The following is a 26,359-nucleotide window of genomic DNA, read 5'->3' as shown; positions in this document are numbered from 1 at the left end:
TCAGAGAATTGAGGTCACAGGGCAAAGTACCACCAAGAAATCTAGAACGATAAGAAACTACATGGTTCTGCAGCCATGACTAGCTTACTTGGAGCAGAAGTAGCTGGAGCCATTAGCTGATAGTAATGCTTAAATCATAATTTTAATAAATTGCTGGAGTCTTAGTGTGAAGTAGCTGGAGAGTGAAGAATTCCTAGAAACCACAGTCTTAGGGAAGCCTCTACTCTTCCTTGAGTTTTTACCTCCTGAAAACAACAGAAAACCTACCCATTTCTCACAGTAAAGAGGCAAGAGAAAAGCCTTACATTTATGGCAGAAGGAAGGATAAAGTAACTACTTTGAAATATGCCCAGAGCATTCTCCATAAGACAAGTCTACTTGGCAAGAGAAAAGACTTTACTAAAGCCTTATCCACTGTGCAGTAAGGGAAATGTCTCAATTCTCCACCCTCTACCCTTCATGTCTTACCTAATATGGGAAAAAACACTGAGATACACTTAGGATGGTCACAGATCAGAGACAGAAGCCCACTAAAAGACTGAAGCTTAATCACAGCATTATAGAAAGTGTATACCTTACCACCCTGTCATCAAAGCTTTCATATAATAACAGTGAATTACAGTTAAAAGAACTGCAAGGCACAGACTATTAAAAAGGAGTTTTTAGGAAAACTCAAACAAAAAAGGAAAAAAAAATCAAAGTCACCAGAGGAAATTGAAATCTTTAATACCCATAGATAAAGAAAACATTAAACAGAGCCAATGCCTAGCTCAGTTTCCATAGCAATGTACACAAAAGCCCTTTTACCTTAGTTCCTATTACTCAATAAGTCATGTTTAATTTTCAACAAAAGTATACATGGCATGCTAAAAGGCAAAAAAAAAATTGAAGAGACAAACAAGCATCAGAATCAGAATCAAATATAACATAGATTTTGTAATTATCAGGCAGATAATTTTAAATAATTATAATTAATATGTTAAATGTTTTAAGGGAAAAAGTAAACAACATGTAAGAACAGATGGGTAATGTGAGCAAGTACAGAGTTGGAAATTCTAAGAAAGATCAAAAAGGAAACAAAAGCACTATAACAGAAGTGAAGAACAGACTCATCAGTAGATTAGACAAAATCAAGTAAAAAAATCGGAAGAGCTTAAACACATGTCAATAGAAACTTCTCAAAATGAAATGAAAAAAGAATGAAAAATAAATAAAAGTACAAAATAGCCAAGAACAGTGGGGCATTCCAAAAGGTGTGACATATGTGTTATTCGTGTGCCAGAATAAAAGGGATAATGAAACAGAATAACTATTTGAATAATGGCTAAGAAATTCCCCAAATTATTGACAGGCACAAAACCTCAGATATAGAAAGCACAGAGTACCAAGCAAGAACAATGCCAAAAATCTACACTCAAATATCTCAAATTCAAACTGCAGAAAACCAAACACAAGGAGAAAATCTTGAGCACATCCAGAGGAAAAGAAATATCTTACCTCAAGGAATAAGGATGAGAATTACAGCAGATTTCTTATCAGAAACTATGCAAGCAAGAAGAAAATACAATGAAATATTAAAAGTGCCAAATAAAAAGTAAGAGAACAATCAAGAATTCTATATCAAGTGAAATTTATTTTCAAATGTTAAGGTGAAGTTCTTCAACAAGTTAAACATAGGTTTTCCACATTATTCAAAAGTTCCACTCATAGGTATATATCAAAAAAATGTACACTGTACACACATGTTAAGATCAGCACTATTTGCAATAGTCAAAAGGTGGGAGTAACCCAAATGCCCATAAATGAATAAATGGGCAAATTATAATATGTACATACAATAAAATATTATTTAACCAGGAAAAGAAATGAAGCACTGATACATGCTACAATATGGGTGTGCCTTAACAATATTATGCCTACCAAAGGAAGCACAGGCAAAAAAGATTATATATTGTATAATTCCATTTATATAGAATATGTGATATAGTAAATCCATAGAGACAGACCCCGATTGGTAGTTTTTAGGGCTTAGAAAGATAGAGAAATGAGGTGCAACAGCTGAATAAGCACAGCATTTTCTTTTAGGGTGAAATTTTTGAACTGAATAGAGGTGATAGTTGTACAACATTGTGAGTGTACTAAATGCCATTGAACAGTTCATTTTAAAATGGTTAATTTTATGTTATATAAATTTTACCTGAGTAAAATAAATAATGAAGAAGAAATAAAGACTTTCTTAAACATACAAAAACAGGAAATTTAGTCACAGACCTTCTGTGCAAGAAATATTAAAAGCAGTTCTTGAAAGAGAAGAAAAATGATAGGTCAGAATTTTGGATTTACCTTAGAAAAGAAAAGCATCCAGGAAGAAGGAATGAAGACAAAATTAAATCTTTCATTTTTTATATTCTTAATTGATCTAGTAGTTAACAATTTGTTAAGAAGAAAAATAGTAATATGTATTTAATAATTATAGCATATAGACAAATGAAATGAATGACAACCATTTTATAAGGAACTGGAGGGAAGAAGTGACAATACTCTGTTTAAGATACCTGCATTATCCTTGAAGTGGTTTAGTGTTATTTGAAAATAAACTTAGAATAGTTGTCTACAATTACACTATTTTCAAATGAAGTCATATGTTGAGGAGGTTAAAACTTCAACATACCTTCTTTGTTGAACACAATTCATCCCATAGCTTGAAGTATATGAGCTTTCTGTATTATCTTCTCAAATTTTCTGTAAATATAAAAAGTGTTCTAAAACAATAAAGTCCATTTTTAAAAAATTCTGTAATGATTATATTAATATCAGACCAAATTTCAGAGCAAGAAATTTTACCAAGGATAGAAAAAAATTGTTTTATAATGATAAAGATGTAAATTCATAAGAGACATAACAATCCCAAACATTTACATGCTATATTAGTCTGTTTTTACGTGGCTGGCAAAGACATACCTGAGACTGGGAAGAAAAAGAGGTTTAATTGGACTTATGGTTCCACATGGCTGGGGAGGCCTCAGAATCATGTAGGAGGTGAAAGGCACTTCTTACATGGTAATAGCAAGAGAAAATGAGGAAGAAGCAAAAGCAGAAACTCCTGATAAACCCATTAGATCTCGTGAGAATTATTCACTATCATGAGAATACCTTGGGAAAGACCAGCCCCCATGATTCAATTACCTCCTCCTGGGTCCCTCCCACAACAGGTGGGAATTCTGGGAGATACAATTGAAGTTGAGATTTGGGTGGGGACACAGCCAAATCATATCACATGCCCAAAAACAAAGCTTCAAACACAAAAATCAGAAACTGACTAAATAGGCTGGATGCAGTGGCTCACACCTGTAATCCCAGAACTTTGGGAGGCTGAGGTGGGTGGATCACTTGAGGTCAGGAGTTCGAAACCAGCCTGGCCAACATGGTGAAACCCTGTCTCTACTAAAATTACAAAATTAGCTGGGCATGGCGGATTAAGTCTGTAATCCCAGCTACTTCAGAGGCTGAGGCAAGAGAATCACTTGAACCAGGGAGGCTGAGGTTGCAGTGAGGCCAGGTCGCATCACTGCACTCCAGCCTGGGTGACAGAGTGAGACTTTATCTCTGGAAAAAAAGAAAAAAAATAAAAAAGAACTGACTAAATAACAAGAAGAAATAGACAAATCAGCAATTACAGGTGGAAACCTAGAGATTTCAATACCTCTTTCTCAATAACTGATAAAGAGGTTGATAGAAAATCAGTAAATGCAGAGAAAAGTGAATAATACACAATAAACTACTTACTGAATTGATGTTTAGAGAACATTCCACCCAACAATACAATACAAATGCTTTTCAAGTGAACACAGAATATTTACCAAGATAAACCATATTCTGGCCCATGAAACAAGTCTTCAAATTATTAAATTAAATTAACACATTTTCAATTTTTTTTTTTTGAGATGAAGTCTCCCTCTGTTGCCCAGGCTGGAGTACAATGGCACGATCTCAGCTCACTGCAACCTCCGCCTCCCAGGTTCAAGCAATTCTCCTGCCTCAGCCTCCTGCCTCACACAATCCTGAGTAGCTAGGATCACAGGTACACGCCACCACGCCCGGCTAATTTTTACATTTTTAGTACAGACAGGGTTTCATCATGTTGATCTGGCTGGTCTTGAACACCTGACCTCATGATCCACCCACTTCAGCCTCCCAAAGTGTTGGGATTACAGGCGTGAGCCACCGTGCCCGGGCTAAAATTTTAAAGTTGTAAAACATATGTTCTTTGACCATGGTAAAATCAAATTAAAATGAAAAACAGAAATATCTGAACACAAATAACATACCTCTAGATAAGTTCTGGGTCAAAGGCGAAATCAGAATAAAGTGCTTTGAACTAAATGAAAAGGAAAACAATACATTAAAATTTGCATTAGTGAGATACTACTAAAGCAGTACGTAGAGGGAAATTTATAGCAATAAGTGACCCTTCTTTGCTGCAGTACATATTTCCCAAGGGAGTATGTGTCCTTTCTGTCTATGGTCTCTGTCTATGGTTCTTTTTTGGTACAACAACTGTCCATTTTAGTGATGGTGGTCCACTCATGGCAGAGCAAATCCATTCTGTCCCTTCCCACAATGTCCACCATGGCCCCACTCACTCTATCCTGACACCTAGATGTGCATTTCTCATTGTCAGTTTAATTACTGGTATATACAGGACGGAAGAGACAGAGAGGATGCAATAATGAAAATCACAGATGCAGATGGCCCTGGAGCCCTTCTGCATTTGTTCCACCCTGAGGAATTCGGGGTCACTATGGTACAACAGGACCCTGTTTTCTTCCTGCTATTAGGAATATGGCATCCTGCACTTTGCTCTGGTTTCTTTGATCTTCTTGTGTCCCTCAGAAACTAGCTTCTCTTTTCCTTTGAAAGAAAAAAAAAATGTATTTTTCAGAAAGATAGGTTTCCTGAGGCTGGCATATAGCTGCACCCATGGAAGGCCTAATAAAGCTTTGAGAAGCAGACTAAGATGAGAAATCTGTGGACACAGAGCCTAGCTCATCGAAAGTACTCAATAAATGCTTGTTCTATAGATGAATAAATAAATGAACTGATTTGTGCCTGCAAGTGTTGGAAAATTTGTCTGTCTCTCCTTAATCTGGATTTATGTGTAGTTATATGCACACACACCCTGTACCCAAGGTTGATGAAATGAGTCTCAGGCCTGAATGCATGACCTTCCTGTTCCGTCCTTGTCCTTGAATCCCCCTATTCCACACTCAGTCAGAGCCCTCTGTGCCCAATCCAGAATTTTCCCCACGCTGATTCTAATCTTCCTCGGCAAAGTGCTGTGGTTTTTCTCTTCCCAGAGAAACACCTACCAGCAGGATGGGAAGTGTATGCATAGTATCCTGGGCATTCAGGAGGTAAAATGCCAAGCTTCTGTTAAGTATATATGTTGTGAGGAGAGCTGGGAGATAATGCAGATAAGCTCTTTTTTTTTTTCCTTTTGAGAGAGGATCTCGCTGTGTCACCCATGCTGAAGTTCAGTGGCATGATCTCAGCTCACTGCAGCCTCGATCTCCCCGAGCTCAGGCGATCCTGCCATCTCAGCCTCCCAAGTAGCTGGGACTACAGTCATGAGCCACCAAGCCCGGATAATTTTTTTTTTTTTTTTTGGTAGAGATGGGGTTTTGCCATGTTGCCCAGGCTGGTCTCAAACTCCTGGGCTCAAACAATTCACCCATTTCAGTTTCTCAAAGTGTTAGGATTGCAGGCGTGAGCCACCGTGCCCAGCTGCAGATAAGCTCTTTTATCCAGCATTTGAACCACTGCACGATTTACTTGCTATTTTAGATCCATCAGGAATCACTGACATCTTACTCTTTAGGCTCTGAAACATTTAATCTTGAACTAATGCTGACTAAGAGCACTGTACATTAGCTATGTAAACCATATCTTGAAGCACACAGAGGTGAACACCATCTCTTTGCAACCTGTAAGAGAAACCGTAGGTTTTTTCTTGCTCTAGAGCTAGAGCTCTGCAAAACAGAGGCCTTAAAATGGAAACATCAGAGGAGCAAATTGTTTTCAAAGTTACAAGACGGCTTTAAATTCTGGTTCTTCCACTTTATTTGGGCAAGTGATAAATCTCTCTGGAACCCAGTCTTTTTATCTGGATAACAGTAATAATACTACTACTACCCACAAAGGAACATTAGGATAATTAAATTAGGTTATCTGTATAAGCATCTAGCACACTGCCTGGCACATAATCAATGCATTCTTCAAACAAGGAAATTCACTGTTTAACCACCTAGTGGAGAAGTAAAAAGTCAAAATAATTTCTCATAAAGGTATTAAGTAAAATCTGAGCATCCTGACCACTTCCTTGGGATATGACTAAGATAAACATACTAGGAATGGATTTCTCTAGAAGGAAAGATGCTTAAATCAGAGCTCAAATTGTAGACTCTTTTAGTACACACAGAACTGTCTACATCGGAAAGCAAATACTGACATATTTGATGTAGTTCAGATATTTGCCCCCTCCAAATCTCATGAGGAAACTTGATGTCCAATGTTAGAAGTGGGGCCAAGCAGGAGGTGTTTGGGTCATAGGGGTGGATTCTTCATGAATGGCTTGACGAAGTTCTCATGGTAATGAGTGAGTTTTTATTCCATTAGTTCCTGAAAGATCTGATTGCTAAAAAGAGCATGACACCTTCCTCTTCTTTCTCTTTCTTGCTCTCTCTCTCTCACATTGTGACATGTTGGCTCCCCATTCCCTTCTGCCATGATTGGAAGCTTCCAAAGGCCCTCACAGGAAGTAGATGGAGGTGTTGGGCTTCTTACAGTCTGCAGACCTGTGAACCAAATAAACCTCTTTTCTTTGTAGATCACCCAGAAATATGTCTCTATAGCAGCACAAAACCAATCAGCACATTAAAAATCATGCATATCACCCAGAAATATGTCTCTATAGCAGCACAAAACCAATCAGCACATTAAAAATCATGCATAGACTATGTTCAGTGAAGTATATTAGATTAAATCCTTGAACAAAAAAGAACAATCATGGAAAAATTGGTGAAACCCAAATAAAGTCTGGAGGTTAGTTAGTAATTTACCAGTGTTGATTTTATAGTTCTGGCAAATATACCATAATATATAATATGTTCACATCAGGAAAAGCTAGAAGAAATATACCAGGAATTCTGGACTAGCTTTGAGACCTGTATACAAATCTAAAGTTATTCCAAAAAGTTTTTTAATTTATTTAAATGAATCAAATAGATCTCTTCGACCTCTAGAGAACCTTCCACAGTGGACTCATTCAAACTCACAGTCCTGTATTTAATGTTTAGCTTTCGGGCTGATACCTGGAGGGGCTGGAGAGCTTGAGTTCCACTCCTTCCCTGGGTGAAGCTGGCATGAGTGTCACGTGGGCTGCATTATTTTGACTGTTTTTCTCATTTCCCTAAAGCTGACTGTGGCAGAGAGGCCTATTCCAGGCTAGGAACTGGTCACCAGGTTATCTTAACCTTAGAGAAAGATGAGGTGTTAGAATGGAAAAGTGTTGAAGATTTTGGTTTTCCTGAGCTCATTTTTCTCAGAAGAACCAACGAGTGCCTAATGACTCTGCATCCACTGCCCCTGCACATACACAGTCTTTGAACAATGTCCCTGACTGTAGCCAAGAAAATTCCTAGTAGCTCCTTTAAAACCCAGATAAAGGCCCCTAGATCTGCCTCCCTGATAGGTTAATAAAACAGGAATATAGAGTGCAAGGTATCATTTTATTGAACAGTTACACTGATTTAAGATTAGTTTTGAATATTTCATGTAGTTATGAAAGTCTTATCCCATGACAAGAGAAGACTGAGGCTCAGAGAGAACAGGGCCTGGTCAAGGCCACATCAGTAGGTAGGAGGAGCCACGCAGAGCTGGAGCCACATAGAAACTCCAGTTTCTCCCCTCTTCCTTCAGATACATACACACATACATATAGACACAGTTCTTGCAGAGATCAAGGTATCTCTGACTTCACAAAATCTATGCTGGGCAAACATGCCAAGTGCTTGACATGCATTTAATCCTAATAACACCTACCCGTTATTATCCCCATTTTACAGAAGAGGTAAATAAGGCTTAGGAAGCTTTAGTAACTTACTCAAGATTTACATAGTTTAAACAATGTCAGGGCTGTACTGCATATTCAGCCAATCTGATTCTAGAGGCTGAATTTTTAATCACTTTATGACTCAGTGAATATTTGTTAAATGAATGACAAACAATTCTGGGGGACGCATTGCATCACAGTCTCAATAATAACATGCCTTTCACCCCATATCTGCGGTGAGATATGTTCAAACTCTGCTAGACAGTGAGATAAAGGCTGTGAATCTTTCTAGTCTTGGCAGGGATTTGAATGGATACTGAGAAACAGGAAAGCACAAGTAGAGGGGGGAAGAAAAGAAAGTACTTGTCACTACCATTAAAATATGAAATGAGATGAGCAGTGATGACAGCTAAAACCTGAGCAAGTCTAGCTTTTCGGAACAGAAGTGGTGGGAAGAGTAACAGAAGGAGCTGGAAGTCTTCATCTTTCTACTTACCACTTCTAACATGTGATTTTCACCAAGCAAGAACTGGAAAGGACAAAATATTGTCTGTGAGAAAGGCTCCAGAGGATCTTAAGAGGCATTGTGGATATGAATGGAGCAAAAAGACGAGAGTTTAAGCCTCTGCCTTGCAAGGTGGGTGGCAGGAATGTACCTTAGAAGGCACCTGAGCTGCATCATCTCCTGTAGGACTCCCTTTCGTTTCTACCAGAGTGGACAGTCCCAGCAAGGCCAGAGAACATTCTACTCCCCTGGTTACCTTTGCATTTTCCTCTTCTCTCTCTTCTTGTGCACTTGCTTAATGTGCTTAATTTTAATGGTGCTTAATATGTGGTAAGGAGAAAAATACCATTGCAAATATTCTCACTGAGAGAGAAAAAGATCACAAAATGTAAAGAAAATCTTGGCTTTGCCTCTCACTAGCTGTGGGTGAATGACTTTGGGTAAAGATTTGCAGCCCCCTGGGCCTCTTTCTTTAAGAAATGGGATAACGGTCCCTAACCACCATGGTCCTGAGAAATAGACATCATCTCTCCAGAGTCTCTAGCACAGCAGAGTAGACGCCCTGTACAACTTGTTTTTATATTACTATCTTTATTGTCATCATTGTCTATTATATAAAACTTGTTTACTTTAGCAGAGTCTCATAGCCACATGCCATCCAAACACAAGAGCTGAGGTCACATGTCCCCCAAATTCTGATGCCACCCAGGCAGATGAAAGCACAAGCCTAAGCAGGGCTTATCATCAGAGTGGAGAGATGAGGACGTTCATCTGGGCTGGAAAAAGAAAAAATGTGTCCAAGTTGGCGGAAGGAAGCCTTTCCAGAACTGCTTCATCCATTGCCTGATTCTGTAAGCTAGAAGGGGAAATGCCATCTCAGTATTGAGTGCTCAAAAAGATGGTCTTTTTTATCAATAGGCAGATTGGCAATAAAATTCCACCTGAGCTCTAACTTGGAAAAATTGACTAGCAAGAACACCCATAACTAACAAACACAAAATAAAATTAAGCCTTAACTTTGGGAAATACTACTGTTGATTTTTTCTCTTCTTTTTCTTGGTTTCTAATGAATTTGGTTTAAAAATAGGACAAAACACTGTGTTAAAACCCAACAGTTTGTTGTAGGATTCCAGATGGAGTGGAAAAGGCTGAAGAGAGGCTAATATCTGTTAAAAAAAAAAAAAAAAAAAACCCAGGGTAAATAAAACTGCACAACAGGCCAGGTGCAGTGACTCCCGTCTGTAATCCCAGCACTTTGGGAGGCTGAGGTAGGCAGGCCACCTGAGGTCAGGAGATCGAGAACAGCCTGGCCAACATTGTGAAACCCCATCTCTACTAAAAATACAAAAATTAGCCAGGTATGGTGGCATGTGCTAGCGTGTGCCTGTAATCCCAGCTACCCAGGAGACTGAGGAAAGAGAAGCCCTGGAACCCTGGAGGCGGAGGCTACAGTGAGCCGAGATTGTGCCACTGCACTCCAGCCTGGGTGACAGAGGAAAACCCCATCTCAAAAAACAAAACAAAACAAAACTGCACAACAAAATAATAGTGGTATCAAAAATAATAATAGTATCAACAACAACAACAACAATAGCAAAATAACGAATATCTGTATAGAGCTTTAACATCAGATTGAAAGGAGAAGGATGGCAGGGAAAAATGAAGGAAGTAAAGGGGAAGAAAAGAAAGAAAGAGATGGAGAGAGGGAAATTTTTTTTAAGTCTTAATTTTATACGAGATAACAATGCAATACTTTTAATCTTTCTTTTAGTCTTCACAACAACCTCATGAATTGTCTGTCACTTTTCATATAAAAAAAACTGAGACAAAGATATCGGACAACTTCTTCAGTCTTATAGCTAGTAAGTATCAAAGATGGAACTGTTGACCTGGCTTCCTGATCCATCTTTCTTGCCTGGTCTTGGGAGTGAGGGTAGCATGGGGCGTCAGGCTGTACTTAGGTGATATCCCCATAAAGTCATCATCCCACTCCTTGAAGTAATGGCCTGATTTTTCTGTCAATTCACACCAGTGAAAAGATGTTCTAGGTCGTCTTCCTTACTCCTCACTCTACTTCTGTGATGTTTTTTTCAGTGCCAGTGAGTGCTCAGATATATAAGTTTAGATCACCCCATAGCTGGCAAAAGGAAGACAGAGGCCCAGGTATCCTGGACTTTTGCTCTCTGGACCTTTTTTTTTTTTTTTTCAGACTAGCCCCTTTCTTTTTTTCTTTCTTTCTTTTTAATTTTCTTATGGTGATTCTAATCTGACTTGTTTTTATGTCCTCTCTTCTTTCTTACCAAGTTGGAGTGTTTTTTCCTTCTTTCAAGGCAGTTGTTTCCAATAAATCCTCACTTGTTTTCTTGGAGTTGCTTAGTTATTTTAAGATTCTTCTTCCACAGGCCTCTGTCTGCATTTCTGCTTTCCATCTGGGCCACTCAGTCCTCTCCTTTGCTGGAATGAAGACAAAAGAAGCCATTAGATGGAAACTTACAAAGCTTGACCTTCTCCTGGGAGCAGAAAGACATGGTGAAGGAATGGATCAAGTCTGCTGATCTTTGCAGCACTTTTATTATATCTCAGATTGACTAGAAACACAGTTAGAGACACCTTGACTGGCCAATAGGCAATGTTCCCAGCCCCCTGAAAAGGCAGTCTAGTTCAACATTGAATGAGACCTTTGATCTGAGTGCTTCTGTGTACATCTATAAATCAGGGTCACGGTAGAAAGCAGATAGCACAATCAAACTTGGCAACTTCAAAAGTGTTTAGTAAAGCAACTATTTACAAAGGCATAAGCAGGTTGCAGAGTAACCATAAGGGCACACCACAGTGTAGTGTCCTGGGGATAGCAATACCAGAACTCTGTGACTGCCCTAGACCTGAAGGGATGAGGACAGAGAGCAGTCCCCTGGAGAAAAACAGTCATATGGCAGAAGCTGTAATCTTGGTCAACACATGAAGCCACCCATGATACCTCATAGGAAGGGAGATGACAGAACACATTAATTCCCTTCACTCTTCTTTCTCTCTGAATTTTTCTGCTGACCCCAACCAGAAGCCAAAAGTTGAGAGGACTCATTGAGGTTGGCCACACTTGTCAGACTTCTGGATCGCAGAACAGAGTAAAAGTGGATGTAGAATGGATCTGGAAGGGTAGATGGAAGTTATGCAGCTGAGTCTGCATGCATGTGCACATACCTCTGTACTCACATACATATGCACATGTGCACATGACTATGTGTTAGGCTGATGAAAATAAATACATTTAGTGTTAATGTACGAACCATTCAGGGGCTGCCCCCTTGCTCTCTTTGGCCTGTATAAGTTTTCCTCTGGTTTTAATTACTGAATGTATAAAAAGCAAAGAAAAGTACTGGGAGGTAAAAAGCCTCCCTGGGTTTAGGTATGTGTTGAAAACTGTCTTCAGATATCAAGATGGCAAAAGATTCCATCTAAGGTTGAGATACGTCAAAAATAAAGACCTGTACCTATTTATAAAGAACTAATTCCAGAAGAAGTAAAAGTCATGTCAAGGATGAATGTTTCTTTTTGAAGAGGTATACTCCAGCAGCTCTCCTGAGCAGGTAAAATTAGAGACTTATCCAACTGGTGGGTCATTCAGGAAAAAATGACATTTTTTTTCCAGGAGCTACAGGTGAGATTGAATTCAAGAGTTGAGTTAAGACTTTGGTGAATATCCAAAGTAGAATTCAGAGAAGAGACTCTTAGAGGGATGACATGCTGGTAAGTCATGCAGAGTCAATATTCAATAATTGGCACATCAGACAATCCTCTTAACAGAGTGCATTATTCATATTCTCATTATACCACTTGTTATTTTGTGGTGTGTTGTTGCCATGTGTTTCTCACCATTATGTCACAAAGTTCCCAAGAGGATTTGTCTGAGCTTGTTGGCTGCCATATCCCTAACATGACTTGGCATATAGGAGATCCATGGAGGTAATCTGTTGAAAGAATGAATATTGATATTTATCCCTTTCAAGGAATCTACATAGGACTAGGATTTACTTTTGAATTTCACTATATTGGGCCAAGAAATATCTATCCATGTCATGCAGGCTTCACGTTAACCAAATGTTTCATAAGGTCCAAACCCAGCGGGGAAGCCTCCCATGTGTTTTCAGGTGGACAAGGCTCATCACAGTTGACCTGTGCTCCTGTCTTCTTGGTCTAGCCTTTTCCAAGTTCAGGCTCATTAAACTCTAATTTACTCCCTTGTCTTTGCTCCAGTTACATCCTCTTTGGGAATTCAGGCTTCAAATAGACAACTCGATGTACATTGGCATTTTTTTAGTCACATCGGTTTCCTTTTTTTTTTTTCCTTCAACAAACTTTTTTTTTTTTAAATTCCATTTCCTAAGGAATTGTAGATACCTCAGACAAAAAAGAAGCTTAAAATATCCATTTGGTATATAATTTTTGTCCTTTTGTTTCCACAGACACTCTATTACAGTCCTCATCTTACAGAAGAGTAAGGTGATTATCACAAAAATGATATGACTTGCCCAAGGTCTCATGGTATGTCAGAAGCAGTTCTGGTATTAGAACCATGATCAATCTGAAACAAAGCCTTTGTTCTTTCCATTTTATCAATAATATTGGAGTTCCACTTCACCCCAAGTCCTTTTGTAACTATGTCACTTTGAGAGAACTGAGAGTGAAGAAAGGGCACAACTGTCTCTTTGGCAAATCCCATTTCCATTAGAATTTAATTTAGATTCAATAAAATGCTTAATGACTCTTAATTAAACCCAAATTGAAATTAAAAAATGGTTTAACAAGGTTTAGTAATGATGTGAGAGATCACACAATTCCACTTCAATAAATATTTTCCTAATAACAAATAACCATTTCATTAGTGAGGAAAAATGTTGCCATTAAGCCTAAATAAATTAAATTATCCATAATTTACTGGCATAGTTAACAGTATACGTTAATGAAAAATATGGGAAGTACTCCCCACCACCCGCTTGTTAAAAATTACTCCATTTTAGAGAATTTAAAAAGACATTGTATGTAATGTAATGGGCAGAAGGTCTGAAGCCAATGGAGCCATCTCTGAGATTCTGTTGTACCTAATAACAGAGAAGATGAGGCAGGGGGAAGGGGAGACACAGGGCTTTCCACTAAGGCCATGTGAATTTCTACCACCATCACAGCCATAAAATGGGGTATTGATAGGGGTGGATGATGACATTGTGAATCTAGGGAATTTCTGGCTCAAAAAAAAAAAAGGGTGGGTGGAAATTTCAGGCTCCTGTATTTTGAGCAATATCTGATCTAATACAAAGACATTGAAGATGCAGGATACGAGAGAGAAGATAACACATGCTTTCTTGTTATTAGTGTGTGTTTGTATTTTTTATTTTTAAAAAATTTCTTCATGGCTGAGCTTGAAGAGGAAAGAGATAGTTGTAGCCAGTTCCAGAAAAAGATACAGGTTTCCGGAATGGGATCAGGTTCCAGAGAGAGAGACACGTTTCCAGCAAAGGGGCTCAGATTTTAGGAAAGGAAAACAGGTTTCAGAATAGGGCCCTAGTTTGGTTCCCCTCCAGAACACTGGAGTGGGAGGACAGAGAAAGACATGTGAGCTGAACCATGTAACTTTTGCAGCAATTAAGGGTTATCAGAGATTCACATTCTCAACCAACGTTTCTCCAATCCAGAAAGTATCCTGGATTCCAAAGACTCCTTATTCTAAACTTTGAAGAATAGAAAATAGAAAATATCCTCCATTCCTCCATTGTCCAAAGGATATTAACAAGACTTAAACTGACTAAAACTGCAATTTTGAGCCACATGGGACTATTGAGTCCATGAAATGTGGCTACTCCTAACTTAGATGTGCTATGAGAGTAAAATATATACTGAATTTCAAAGGCTTTTAAAAATGCAAATATCTCATTGGTATTTATTTTATATTCATTATTCTGAAATAATGACACTTTGGACATATTGATTATATAAAAATATTTTTAAAATTAATTTATTCTATTTCTTTTTATTTTCCTCAATGTGGTTACTAGAAAATTTAAAATTACTTATGTGACTTGCATTATATGTCTATTAAATAGAGCTGATCTAGATGGGCCCACCTTAAAGAAAGAAATGAACAGATTTCATTCCTTTTTGTGTTAGCATTAACACTCGTTCTTTCATGCATCCATTCATTCATTCAATCACTATGTTTGAGTATCCATTAGCACAGACCCTATGTGAGATACTAGAGATATAGTGGTGAAAATAGTCTTGTGTATGAAAATGGTCTTGTCTATCCTAAGCACATTCACACACACACATATTCACACATGCACACTTCACACACATGCCTACACAGTGGCACCTGTTCCTGTACATGCAAGTGTGCATATATGGACACAGAAGGACCTACAACACATGAACACGTATACATATGCAAAAATGTGCCAGTGCAGAAAGACATGAATTGAAAGCCAAAATCAGGGTCTAGGATCCAAACACTCCTGAATGTAGTAGACTTCAATTCTTCAGTTAGGTTTAACAATTATAGTTGCCAGCCAGTGACAGTCGCAACTCTTTATTTCCAGGAAGACAATCAGATAATAAAAATGTGGTCATGGTCTCTCTCCATGATTTTGTCAAGGTAGTAGATACAAGATTCCAAGTGAGAAGAATAAATGTGACAAATTCAGATCAATGTATTCATGACTAAACAAACCAGGAAAAGCCAGCAGGGGTAGGCTGGTGGTAGGTCTGTTCCATGGAGGCTCGTCTTCATAGGCCTTAACTTCCTGGCAACTGAGAAGAGCTCACTCTGAGAGCTGAGAACAGAGACAGCTCAGTTTAGCCCAGAAACAGTGACTGAGATAATGCTGGAATCCTTTATATGATCTCATTCAAATCACTTTCTGCTTTACCACTCAGATTGTTGGCCTAGGGAGTGGGGAGAAGGAACGGAGTATATTGGACAGGTATAATCAGGAGTCAGAAAGAACTGCATGTATTCTTTTAACAGAAAATTTAATATAAAGAGCTGTGTTGAGGAACTGAAATGACAAAGATAACACCCTGTGGTATCCAAAAGTAGCACCTGTAGTAAATAGCTACCACCCCACAGCTGTGTGAACAAACGAAAGAGATTTTAATTATGAATACTTAGACCCTTACAGAAGGGACACCTTGGAGCTGAGGCTCAAACAACTGAGGAGGGGTCTAAACTGGCCCATGCTGATTGGGGTACGGGGGTTATGGCACCAGTTCTGTAAGTGTCATTTTAAAAAACCCAGCTGGATTCAGCTGCTGAGACAGGAAAGAACTACTACTGTTAGGGTGAGTACTGTTAGCTGTTGCTTAGGACATAGGTAAAAGAACAAGAGGCAGAAAGAAACAGGAAGCAGAAAGCCTTCTTCTTCTAGTCTTCCTCAACTAGCCCAACCTAGGTGGAGCCAGGTAGTAGAGCAGAAATATGGTTTTAGAGCTCTAGTCCCAGAAACACAAAGCACAAACAAGACCAGTGTGGATATGAACACTTGAGAGGTAGCTGCTGTAGAACCAGCCTAGGACAGCATATGTCAAAATGAGGGATGATGAAGAAATGAACTGAACACCATCTCCAAAATTTTATTGTCCACAATTTTATTCCCAGGAAAAACATCTCACCAGAATCAGAATTCTTGGTCAAATGTGTTTAAAAACTTTCATGATATCCTGCTTTTAGAGTTTCATAATACTGCATTGGAAAAGCAAAAGCTTTGACGAGTCCTGCAGTAAAGAGGCATGTTGTGTTTCATTTAACCCAGAATTCCCCAAATGTCTTTGATCACAGACGTGCTTTCTGTTTCTTTGTTTTCAGAACACCTCTGAATTTCCAAAGCCATACATATTCTACAAACTCTGAGAAGCATTGTACTGGAGATGCTGTAGACACTTAGATAACAAGTAACAAGACATATGATCAACTGTGAACTATTAATAGTGCAACTCATATTAGAATGGGTTGTACTTCTTCTCAATTGCTTTAGTCCAGTAATGACTGAAACTAAGTGCGTGGGCAGGGGTGACCACCCTAATATCACTGGGGTTGCCTATAAAACAGAAGTCATGTGAAAGCAGGGGACTTATTTGGCTTTCTTCACCATTACATGTCCAGCACAATCACAATACACAGGACCTGGAAAACACTCAGTAATATTTTAAATATTGCCAGGAGAAGGGAGGAGAGTAAATTATTAGCAAATATAGTTGAGAATGATACCTCATGTGTTAATGAAGAGTGGCAAGGGAGAAGTGCAGTGCTGGCCTATGGAAATGTAATGAGAGCCTCTTTGCAATTTAAGATGTCCTGGTAACCACATTTTGAAAAGGAAAAAGAAACAGGTGAAATTAATTTTAATAATGTATTTTACATAACACAATATATACAACATATTATTATTTTAACATATAATCAATATAAAGGTATTAACATAATATTTTGCATTTTTTTTTTTTTGAGATGCAATCTCGCTCTATCACCCAGGCTGGAGTGCAGTGGTGCGATCTTGGCTCACGGCAACCTCTGCCTCTTAGATTCAAGCGATTCTCCTGCCTCAGCCTCCTGAGTAGCTGGGATTACAGGTGTACACCACCACGCCAGGCTACTTTTTGTATTTTTAGTAGAGACGGGGTTCACCATATTGGCCAGGCTGGTCTCGAGCTCCTGACCTCATGATCCACCCTCCCTGGCCTCCCAAAGTGCTGGGATTACAGGCGTGAGCCACTGCGACTGGCCTTTGCATTCTTTTTAATATAAAATTCTTGAAATCTGGTACACATTTTATACTTGCAGTACCTTTCAGTTTGGACTGGCCACATTTCAAGTGCTCAATAGCCACATGTAATAGTAGCTATCATAGTGAATAATGAATGTCTACTGACTTAGAAAGTAGAACACAAAAATTTCAGAATGGGCTGGGTACGGTGGCTCACGCCTGTAATCCCAGCACTTTGGGAGGCTGAGGCAGTGGATCATGAGGTCAGGAGATTGACACCATCCTGGCTGATATGGTGAAACCCCATTTCTACTAAAAACACAAAAATTAGCCAGGCATGGTGGTGCGCACCTGTAGTCCCAACTACTCGAGAGGCTGAGGCAGGAGAATCGTTTGGACCCGAGAGGCAGAGGTTGCAGTGACCCAAGATTACGCCACTGCACTCCAGCCTGGGTGATAGAGTGAGACTCTATCTCAAAAAAAAAAAAAATTCAGAACATAGAGAAAACAATCAAATTTGTAAACTGATATTGAGCCAGGATTATTTCTAGTTGCTGTCATTGAATATTCTGAGAATATCTAATTTATCTGTCACTGTTCACACATAAGACAGTGCTTTCTACTAGAACAACTAGGATAATTTAATACTTGAAAAATGAAGAAACAAAAAGTTTTAGAAAAAATAAAGATTGAAAAGTAAAATCAAAATTAGAAGGTCCTGATGAAGTAATATCAGTAAAATGGTGAAGTAGGAGTTTTCTGACATTTCTCCTTCCACGGAAACCCAACTAGCATCTATCCAGAGGCAAGATTACCACCCTGAATATTTAAGAACTCAGGAGCAAAGCTGTAATGTTGACTTTGAGCACAGAGCAGAGAAAAACCATAATTAGACAGTAAAAGTAACGGTCCTTTTTGACCGCTATGTCCCTCTCCCAAGCCTGTACAGTATGACATGAAGAAACTTCCTCTGAATTTATGGTTTTTACAATGGAAAAGGTGTATTAGAGGTGGAATTTTGGCATCCTTTCCATTCTGGAACCCTTTATAGGAGGCTTGCTTTGGTCTCATTTTATGAGAACCATTGTGAGTGTTAGCAGGCTTAGTCTATTAGGGGTCAATTAGAAACAAAGAACAGGGGTGGAGCTCACAGCAACCAAAACACAAACCTTGGTGCCAGCCACAGCAAACCTTGGTGCCAGCCACAGCAAACCAAGTGCTTCTAGCACTGCAACAAGTGCAGCAGTCATTGGCTTAGAAAAGACCAAAAGAGACAGTTTTCTCCGAATTTCTAGATAGGCCAACTGCAGAACAGTCACATAAAAAATCAAACTGAAAAGACTGAAATACATACCTGCATATTCAATGCATAGACATTGATATATCACCATAAGGATAAAGAACAAGTAGAGAAAAATGACACTGCCTAATGGACAAAATAAGATGCTAGTGACTGACCCTAAAGAAATGAAGATGATGACCTCTCTGACAAAAAATTTAAAAATGCTATTTGAAGGAAGCTTAGAGAACTTCAAGAAAATAAGAGAAAAATTTAGAAATTCATCAGAGAAATTTAACATAGAGATTGAGATTTTTTTTTAAATAAAGCAGGAATCCTGGATGTAAAAAACAGAATGAATAAAATGAAAAATATAATAGAAAGCACCAACAGCAGAATTATCAAGCAGTGGAAAGAATCAGTGAGCTTGAAGACAAGCTATCTGAAAATGTACAGTCAGAGGAGAAATAAATTGAAAAGACCAAAGAAAGCTTATAAGATTTAAGGGGTGACATCAAAATAGCAAATGCTCAGGTCAATGGAGTTCAAGAGAAAATAGAAAGATGAAGGAATAGAAAAATTTCCAAACTTAGTGAAAGATATACATATCTAGGTACAGGAAAGTTAAAGGTCAGCAATTAGATTCAATTCAAGTAAGACTATAACCCAAGACATATTGTTATCAAACTGTCAGAAGTCAAACACAAAGAAAGAATCCTGAAAGCAGCAAGAAAAATGACACAAATTACATATAAAAGAGTTTCAATATACCTAGCAGCAGACTTCTCAGCAGAAATCTTAAAGGCCACAAGGGAGGGGGAAAATATATTCAAAGTGCTAAAGGAAAAAATAACTGCTGACTAAGAATGCTATACCCAATAAAACTATCCTTTAGAAGAACAAAAGCTGTGAAAGTTCATCACCACTATTCCTGTTTTACAAGAAACTCTAAAGGGATTTCTTCAAACTGAAAAACTGAATGCTAATGAATAACACAAAACATTTGAAGTAAAAGTAAATATATAATCAAATCTATAATACTCTCATATTCTAATCATGGTTTGTAAACTATTTGTATCCCTAGTATGAAGGTTAAAAGACAAAACTATTAAAAAATAATAACTATAATAATTGATTAAGAAATATGCAATATAAAATGTTGTAAATTGTGACTCAAAAATTCACAATGAGGCAGGGAGGCGAGTAGAGTTAAAATGTACAGTCGTTTTTTTTTATTAATAAAGTTAAGTTGTCACACATTTAAAATAACCTGTTACAACTATAAAATGCTTTTGTAAGCCTCATAACAACCACATGGCAAAAACCTATAGTAGAGACACTAAAAATAAAGAGCAAAGAATCAAAACATGCTACTAAAGGAAATCACTTAATGACAAAGGAAGACACTAAGGAAAAAAGGAAGAAAATATATACAAAACAGCTAGAAAACAATTAGAAAAACGGCAGTAGTAAATACCTATCAATAATTGCCTTGAATGTAAATAGATTAAATTATTCAATTAAAAGGGATAGAGTGGCTGAATGGATAAAAAGAAAACCCAACTATATGCTGCCAATAAGAGACTCATTTCAACGTGTAAGTACACACATGAAGTGAAAGTGAAGGGATAGAAAAAGGTATTCCATGCAAATAGAAACCAGAAGACAGAAGGAGTAGCTATACCTACATTAGATAAAACAGACTTTAAGTCAAAAATTGTAAAAAGAGACAAAGGAGGTTACTATATAATAATAAAGGGGTCAATTCAGCAAGAGGGCATAACAATTGTAAATATACATACACCCAACATTGCAGCTTCCAAATATATGAAGCAAATATTTAAAAGTCTAAAGAAAGGGATAGACTGCAATACAACAATAGCAGGAAACTTCAACACCCCACTTTCAGCAATGGACAGATCATCTAGACAGAAAGTCAACATAGAAGCATCAGATTTAAACTGCACTGTAGACCAAATGAACCTAACAGACATTTACAAAACATTTCATCCAACAGTTGCAGAATACACATTTTTCTCAACCACACATGGAACATTCTCCAGGATAGATCAGATATTGGGCCACAAAACAAATCTTAACAAATTTAAGATGATCAAAATAATATCAAGCATTTTTTTCTGACCACAATAGTGTAAAACTATAAATCAGTAACAGGAGGAACCTCAGAAACCTTTTAAATACATAGAAACTAAACAACATATTCCTGAAAAACAAATAGGTCAATGAATACACTAAAAGAGGAATTAGAAGGTTTTTTCTCTTCTTCCAAAGCCAATTGTTGCCATTGGCATTAGAACCCTAGAGTAGAACTATTTGGTTTTTCAGCGTTTACAAGCAGTATGATGCTGGGTGCCACAGCTGCCCTATCCATGATAAATCCCTAATGGTTAGGAAAATACCTGTATGCTTTAGTGCAGCAGTCCCCAGCCGTTTTGGCACCAGGGACCTGTTTCATGGAAGATAATTTTTCCATAGACCAGGGGTGTGGGTTGGGGAATGGTTTCAGGATGAAACTCTTCTACGTCAGATCATCAGTATTAGGCTCTCATGAGGAGTGTGTCACCCAGATCACTTGCATGTACAGTTCACAATAGGGCTCACACTCCTGAGAGAATCTAATGTTGCCACTTATCTGACAGGAGGCAGTAATTACTGAGCATTACTGTAATGCTTGTTTACCTGTTGCTCACCTCCTGCTGTGTGGCCTGGTTCTTCACAGGCCATGGACAAGTATCAGTCCCTGGCCTAAGGTATGGGGACCCCTGCCTTAGTGGATCCTCAAAAAAATTTCTGGAATAAATAAAATGAAATAGGGGAGAGCAGACAATAATTATCATGCTATTTTCATGAGAGCTGAAGACAGTAATGCAAAAGCCAGAAAGGAAAATCCATGTGAGGGGAAAGGTCGATACCACTTCTCTCCAGCCTTGCCTTTTCCTCACTTTCATTCCAAGGGATTTAGATAATTAGAAGATTGACAGCTTTCTTTCCCAAAGATGTTTTATTATCTTCTCTAGGGTTGAAATAAAGGGTGATACAAAGCCTGGGTTCTGTTCTCAACCTTCCAAACCCTAGTTTTGTTGACCTTCTGATCTCTAAATTTACTGTCTCTGGTACATTTTCCAAACTGAACACAGATTATGACTCTTGACAATGTGTGACTTACTCCAGTACAACTTTTGTTCATATCTGTACACTTATACCCAGTGTCTCACACAGTGCCTCTTACCTAGCAAGCCCTACAAATATTGTGATTGTGTATATGTGAAGGAATGAATGAATGAATGAAGAAAGAAAGAAATTAATAAAAGGTCATGCCAGCATTTGCAAGATGACTTTGCACCTTAAATATATATTATCTTGATAAAACATAAATTTTGTGTTTTTAACATTATTTTTAACTATACATTCGGATCTTAATTATTTATCTGCCAGTCAGGGGAAATGCATTTGCTCTGTTTCACATAAGCAAACCCAATGTGTCTGTAAAGAGCTTTTCATTCATCATGCCAAAGTTCTTAGGTCCGCACATCTCTAAAACGTTTTTGAATATAATAATTGTTTTATTTATTCTACCTCCCAGGTAGAATAAAGACAACTTGACATTTGCATTACAAGGCACCTTCTTTTTAAGGCTGAATGACCCTTAATGGTTCTATGTTCTTGGACACGTAAGATCTTTTGTATGACTATCACGTCTATATTAGAAGAGTTGGACTACAAACTTATAAAAATCCTCTAGCCCTAGACAAACAATATTGTGGCTGAGCCATTCTGAAAGGGAAAACAAAGTAATCTAAAAAGGTATTATGGTAAAATACCAATTTGTAGAAGTACTAGGTGTTTTATTTATAAACAAAGCCTGTCAATTAATGGGAGAAAAAAGGCTGAAGGCCCTCCCTGTCTGTGCTTTGTTATCTATTATTAGTTTTTCTGTTGGAAAGAAGTGAGGATATGGAGTTTAACATAAAAAAAAACTAATAAGTATTTCAGCTGTCTGGGTATTTTGAGCTGAAGACATCTGTATTTTTAATTAGTCCTTTCATAAGTGTGATTATGGAATGTCATGTGATCACCCTTGAAATGAACACCTGGAACCTTACAACGATCACAGCAATTCAGTATTCCAGGGTTTGGGCAGTATACACAGGGAAGTCCTGGCAATTGTATTAACAGTGTTATCAAGACAACTCCAGGCTCCAGTGATTTTCCTGTCTGTAAATTAAATAATAATATGAAAACAAAATCCACTAGGTCCAACAGGAAAGCACAAATATAACAGTGAGAATTTCCTGTCATGGGGCATTTGAAATCTGGGTCATCAAAAAAGCCTATTGAATGGAGCCTGATGAGGTCCTCAGCCTCAGAGAATGGATCAAGTGGCCCTGTAGAGTTTCTTCCAGTTTTTACAGGGCGAGGAATGCAAGGTCCTACGGAAGCCAAAACTAAGCCTGAGGAGGGGGCAGAAGGCATCAATCTTATTGCTAGGGAAGGCCCTTTGGAATCTCTGACTTCTAAATTCTCATGAAGAAAGAATCATTGCTGGTAGTTGATATAATTAAATACTTCTTGGTTTTACCCTAGGGATTCATCATGAGAAATTATACATTTTCATTTTCAGTATATGAAGGGCAGTGACTATAAAAATGCAAGTCCTCCAGTTGGCTGGGGTCTGCATTGCCTCTCACCCTCTTCTCCATGGTCACAGCTGCAGCAACTTGCCAGGACAGCAGGAATCAGTGTCCTAAGTGCATAGACTAGAGATGCACGTTCAGGTTCCTGCGGATTATGCCAGCCTGGTGGGGAGAGAGGAGCATGACCTAGATACAGCCTTTAATGATCTCAAATCCCTAAGGTTCCTGGTGAACCTTTGGTGGCAAAGGCCTAGAATGCTGATTGTCTTCAGTGTATTCGTTTCCTTACATGAGGGATTCTCTATTCTCCAACAGCTGTCCCTTGACATTTCTTATTAATGGTGATTAATAAAGTCTATGCAAACTGACATTAGATAAAGTCTCCATTTCTGGCCACCTTCCCACTTCAGGGTGTGTAGCTTGATATCAATGTGATTTGGGTCTCCATGACAGCGTTGGGAAATGTTGCTAATGCTGATCAAACCTAATCAAGGACTATGTAGATAACTTATTCACTTCCCCACATAACTTTTGGGATATGTTTAAAATTCAAGTAGGAAAAGCACAGTAGAGGCTGGGTGCAGTGGCTCAAGCCTGTAATCCCAGCACTTTGGGAAGCCACGGCGGGTGGATCACTTGAGATCAGGAGTTTGAGACCAGCCTGGCCAACATGGTGAAACCCTGTCTCTACTAAAAAAATACAAAGATTAGTTGGGCTGTTGGTGGGTGCGTGTAATCCCAGATGCTCAGGAGGGTGAGGAAGGAGTATCGCTTGAACCCAGGAGGCAAAGCTTACAGTGAATTGACATCACGCCACTGCACTCCAGCCTGGGCGACAGAGGAAGACACTGTCTCAACAACAACAACAACAACAACAGCACAATAGAAGATTTTTTTTAGACAACTGATGTGTTTGTTCTCAACAAACTTAAATTTAAAAAACTCTTTGTATATATGGTGACTCTATATATACTCTTGTATACATGGCACATTTATAAAAACCTAGACAATGATGTAGCCCAGAATGTACATAATAATCTCCGGTTATTTTCTACCAAATACATCACATTTTGGCAAAATTAAAGGAGAGCTTTGGTGGTTTTCAAACCATTCCTACTCAAAAACCTGGCAGCATATTTCAGGAAATAAGTGCAAGAAAATTCTGAGAACCCCATATATGTCTCCAAATTTAGAGGGATGTTACCGGAGATATGGGAATAGGGTTAGAAAGTCAAAAGAACATCCCTTAGAGGACTTTGCTCCAGTCTGTGATTTTCATGGATTCATGGCTTCACTTCACCCATAGGAGATGGGTTCTTCTTACCTGAGTTAGGACAAGAGAGTGGTATCTGAGGGATAACACCCACTTGCTGGAGCTTGACCCTGACAGAAGTGAGAGGTTCTGGAAAGATTCTTCTTTATTGGTATCCAGACACACATACAATTACCACCTTTCTCTTCCAGACACACAAAATGCAAGATTCCCTTGGAGAATCTGGGTTGATGAATATAGCTTGTACTGTATTCTTTCTTCATTTTTGCTAAAAGTCACCTTAGTCAATCAGCTCCCAAGAGGCACCCCTGGCATTATCATTATGTGGGTTCACTGAAGGATGAAAAGGCCTGGGAACTAGAGAAAGATGGAAGATCCCTGCACCTGCCATGACTCTGCTTATTACCAGGAGCCAGAATGCAGGGGGGAAAGGGCTTCTGAGGGTCCTGACCTATAACTAATAGTCATCTTCCCCATTCATAAAGCATGGTCTCATAAATCAAATTATTGTCTCCTCAATACTTATGGCAGAGCTGGTGACAGGGGTATAGCCAGAGGTAGAGAAACAGGAAGAGAAATGTTCTCTGTCTCTTATCCTCGTAGGTAATAACGTCAGGAGAGAAGGCTAAAAATCCCTCACCCCTTCTCCAAACATTACAAAAATATTTGTTAAAGGAAATACTTCATGCCCTTTCCTATGAAGGGATAGAACTTTTTTTTAGAGTTGTAAAAAGGTACTTTATAGGATAAAGCTACCTTGTGACACAGTATTTGCATATTTTAATTTTATTAATGATTGTTTTAGCAAGAAAATGTTTAACTCTTTAATACATAATAAAATCAGCCAATTTATTTTCTTTTGTTTTCTGTCTTTTGTGACATCTTTAGGGAGATTAATTATGCATAGACTCTAGAAATGCTTTTCTAGAACATTTTTACAGAGTTTAAGGAGTCTGAAGGTCAGACTCTCAAGGTCACACATTAGTAGTAAGTATCAGAGTTGAAATTGTGATGCAAGCCTGTATTAGCACAGTCTTAGATTCTGTGTGTTAAACCATGCTGCCTCTCATTTACAATTAAGAGGGTCATTTATTCATTCATTCATCTTTCCATTTGGAAAGATGATTTTTTTCCTCCAGAGGACCCATCCTCCCTATAAGGCAATGGGTGCTATGTTCACACCAGGTTATCCTGATCTGAAATAACCTTAACTATAAATCAAACTTGTGTCTTCTAGGGAACAGTACGTACATTTTATAAAATAAAAAGTTCATGCTTTCAGTTAAAGTTTCTACCCAATAGTCACTCAAAATTCAGCCTCTGATGAGAATATCAGCATTTTTCATTTTAAGTAACTGAAGAAATATAATGTGAAATACAGAAACTCCTTAAAAGTGAAAACCAACTGATAAAACTTTCAGCCTGACAATCATGTGATCACATTAGAAGTCACAGGTCAGTGGGGTTTTCTAGATATACAATCATGTCGTCTGCAAACAGGGACAATTTGACTTCCTCTTTTCCTAATTGAATACCCTTTATTTCCTTCTCCTGCCTAATTTCCCTGGCCAGAACTTCCAACACTATGTTGAATAGGAGTGGTGAGAGAAACCCCATTGTCACAGCCCAAAATCTCCTTAAGCTGATAAGCAACTTTGGCAAAGTCTCAGGATACAAAATCAATGTACCAAAATCACAAGCATTCTTATACACCAACAACAGACAAACAGAGAGCCAAATCATGAGTGAACTCCCATTCACAATTGCTTCAAAGAGAATAAAAT

At 38.3% G+C, this 26,359-nt stretch overlaps 1 long non-coding RNA gene across 1 annotated transcript in view; it reads right to left on the bottom strand.

Moving 5' to 3' along the window:
• LOC129529013 (uncharacterized) overlaps positions 1–17,033 on the bottom strand; it is a 63,440-nt gene extending 46,407 nt beyond the window's left edge. The window contains exons 1-5 of the long non-coding RNA XR_008674386.2: positions 16,873–17,033; positions 10,916–11,069; positions 4,329–4,378; positions 2,672–2,742; positions 1,498–1,542 (exon numbers count right to left, since the gene is read on the bottom strand). This is a non-coding gene — a long non-coding RNA (uncharacterized lncRNA). The remainder of the gene's footprint in view (positions 1–1,497; positions 1,543–2,671; positions 2,743–4,328; positions 4,379–10,915; positions 11,070–16,872) is intronic.
• Between the last annotated feature and the right edge of the window lie 9,326 nt (positions 17,034–26,359).

The sequence above is a fragment of the Gorilla gorilla genome, chromosome 21, assembly GCF_029281585.2.
Source record: "Gorilla gorilla gorilla isolate KB3781 chromosome 21, NHGRI_mGorGor1-v2.1_pri, whole genome shotgun sequence".
NCBI classification, from domain to species: Eukaryota; Metazoa; Chordata; class Mammalia; order Primates; family Hominidae; genus Gorilla; species Gorilla gorilla.
Note: the sequence above shows the minus strand (reverse complement) of the source record. Positions and strands in the feature narration are given on the sequence as shown.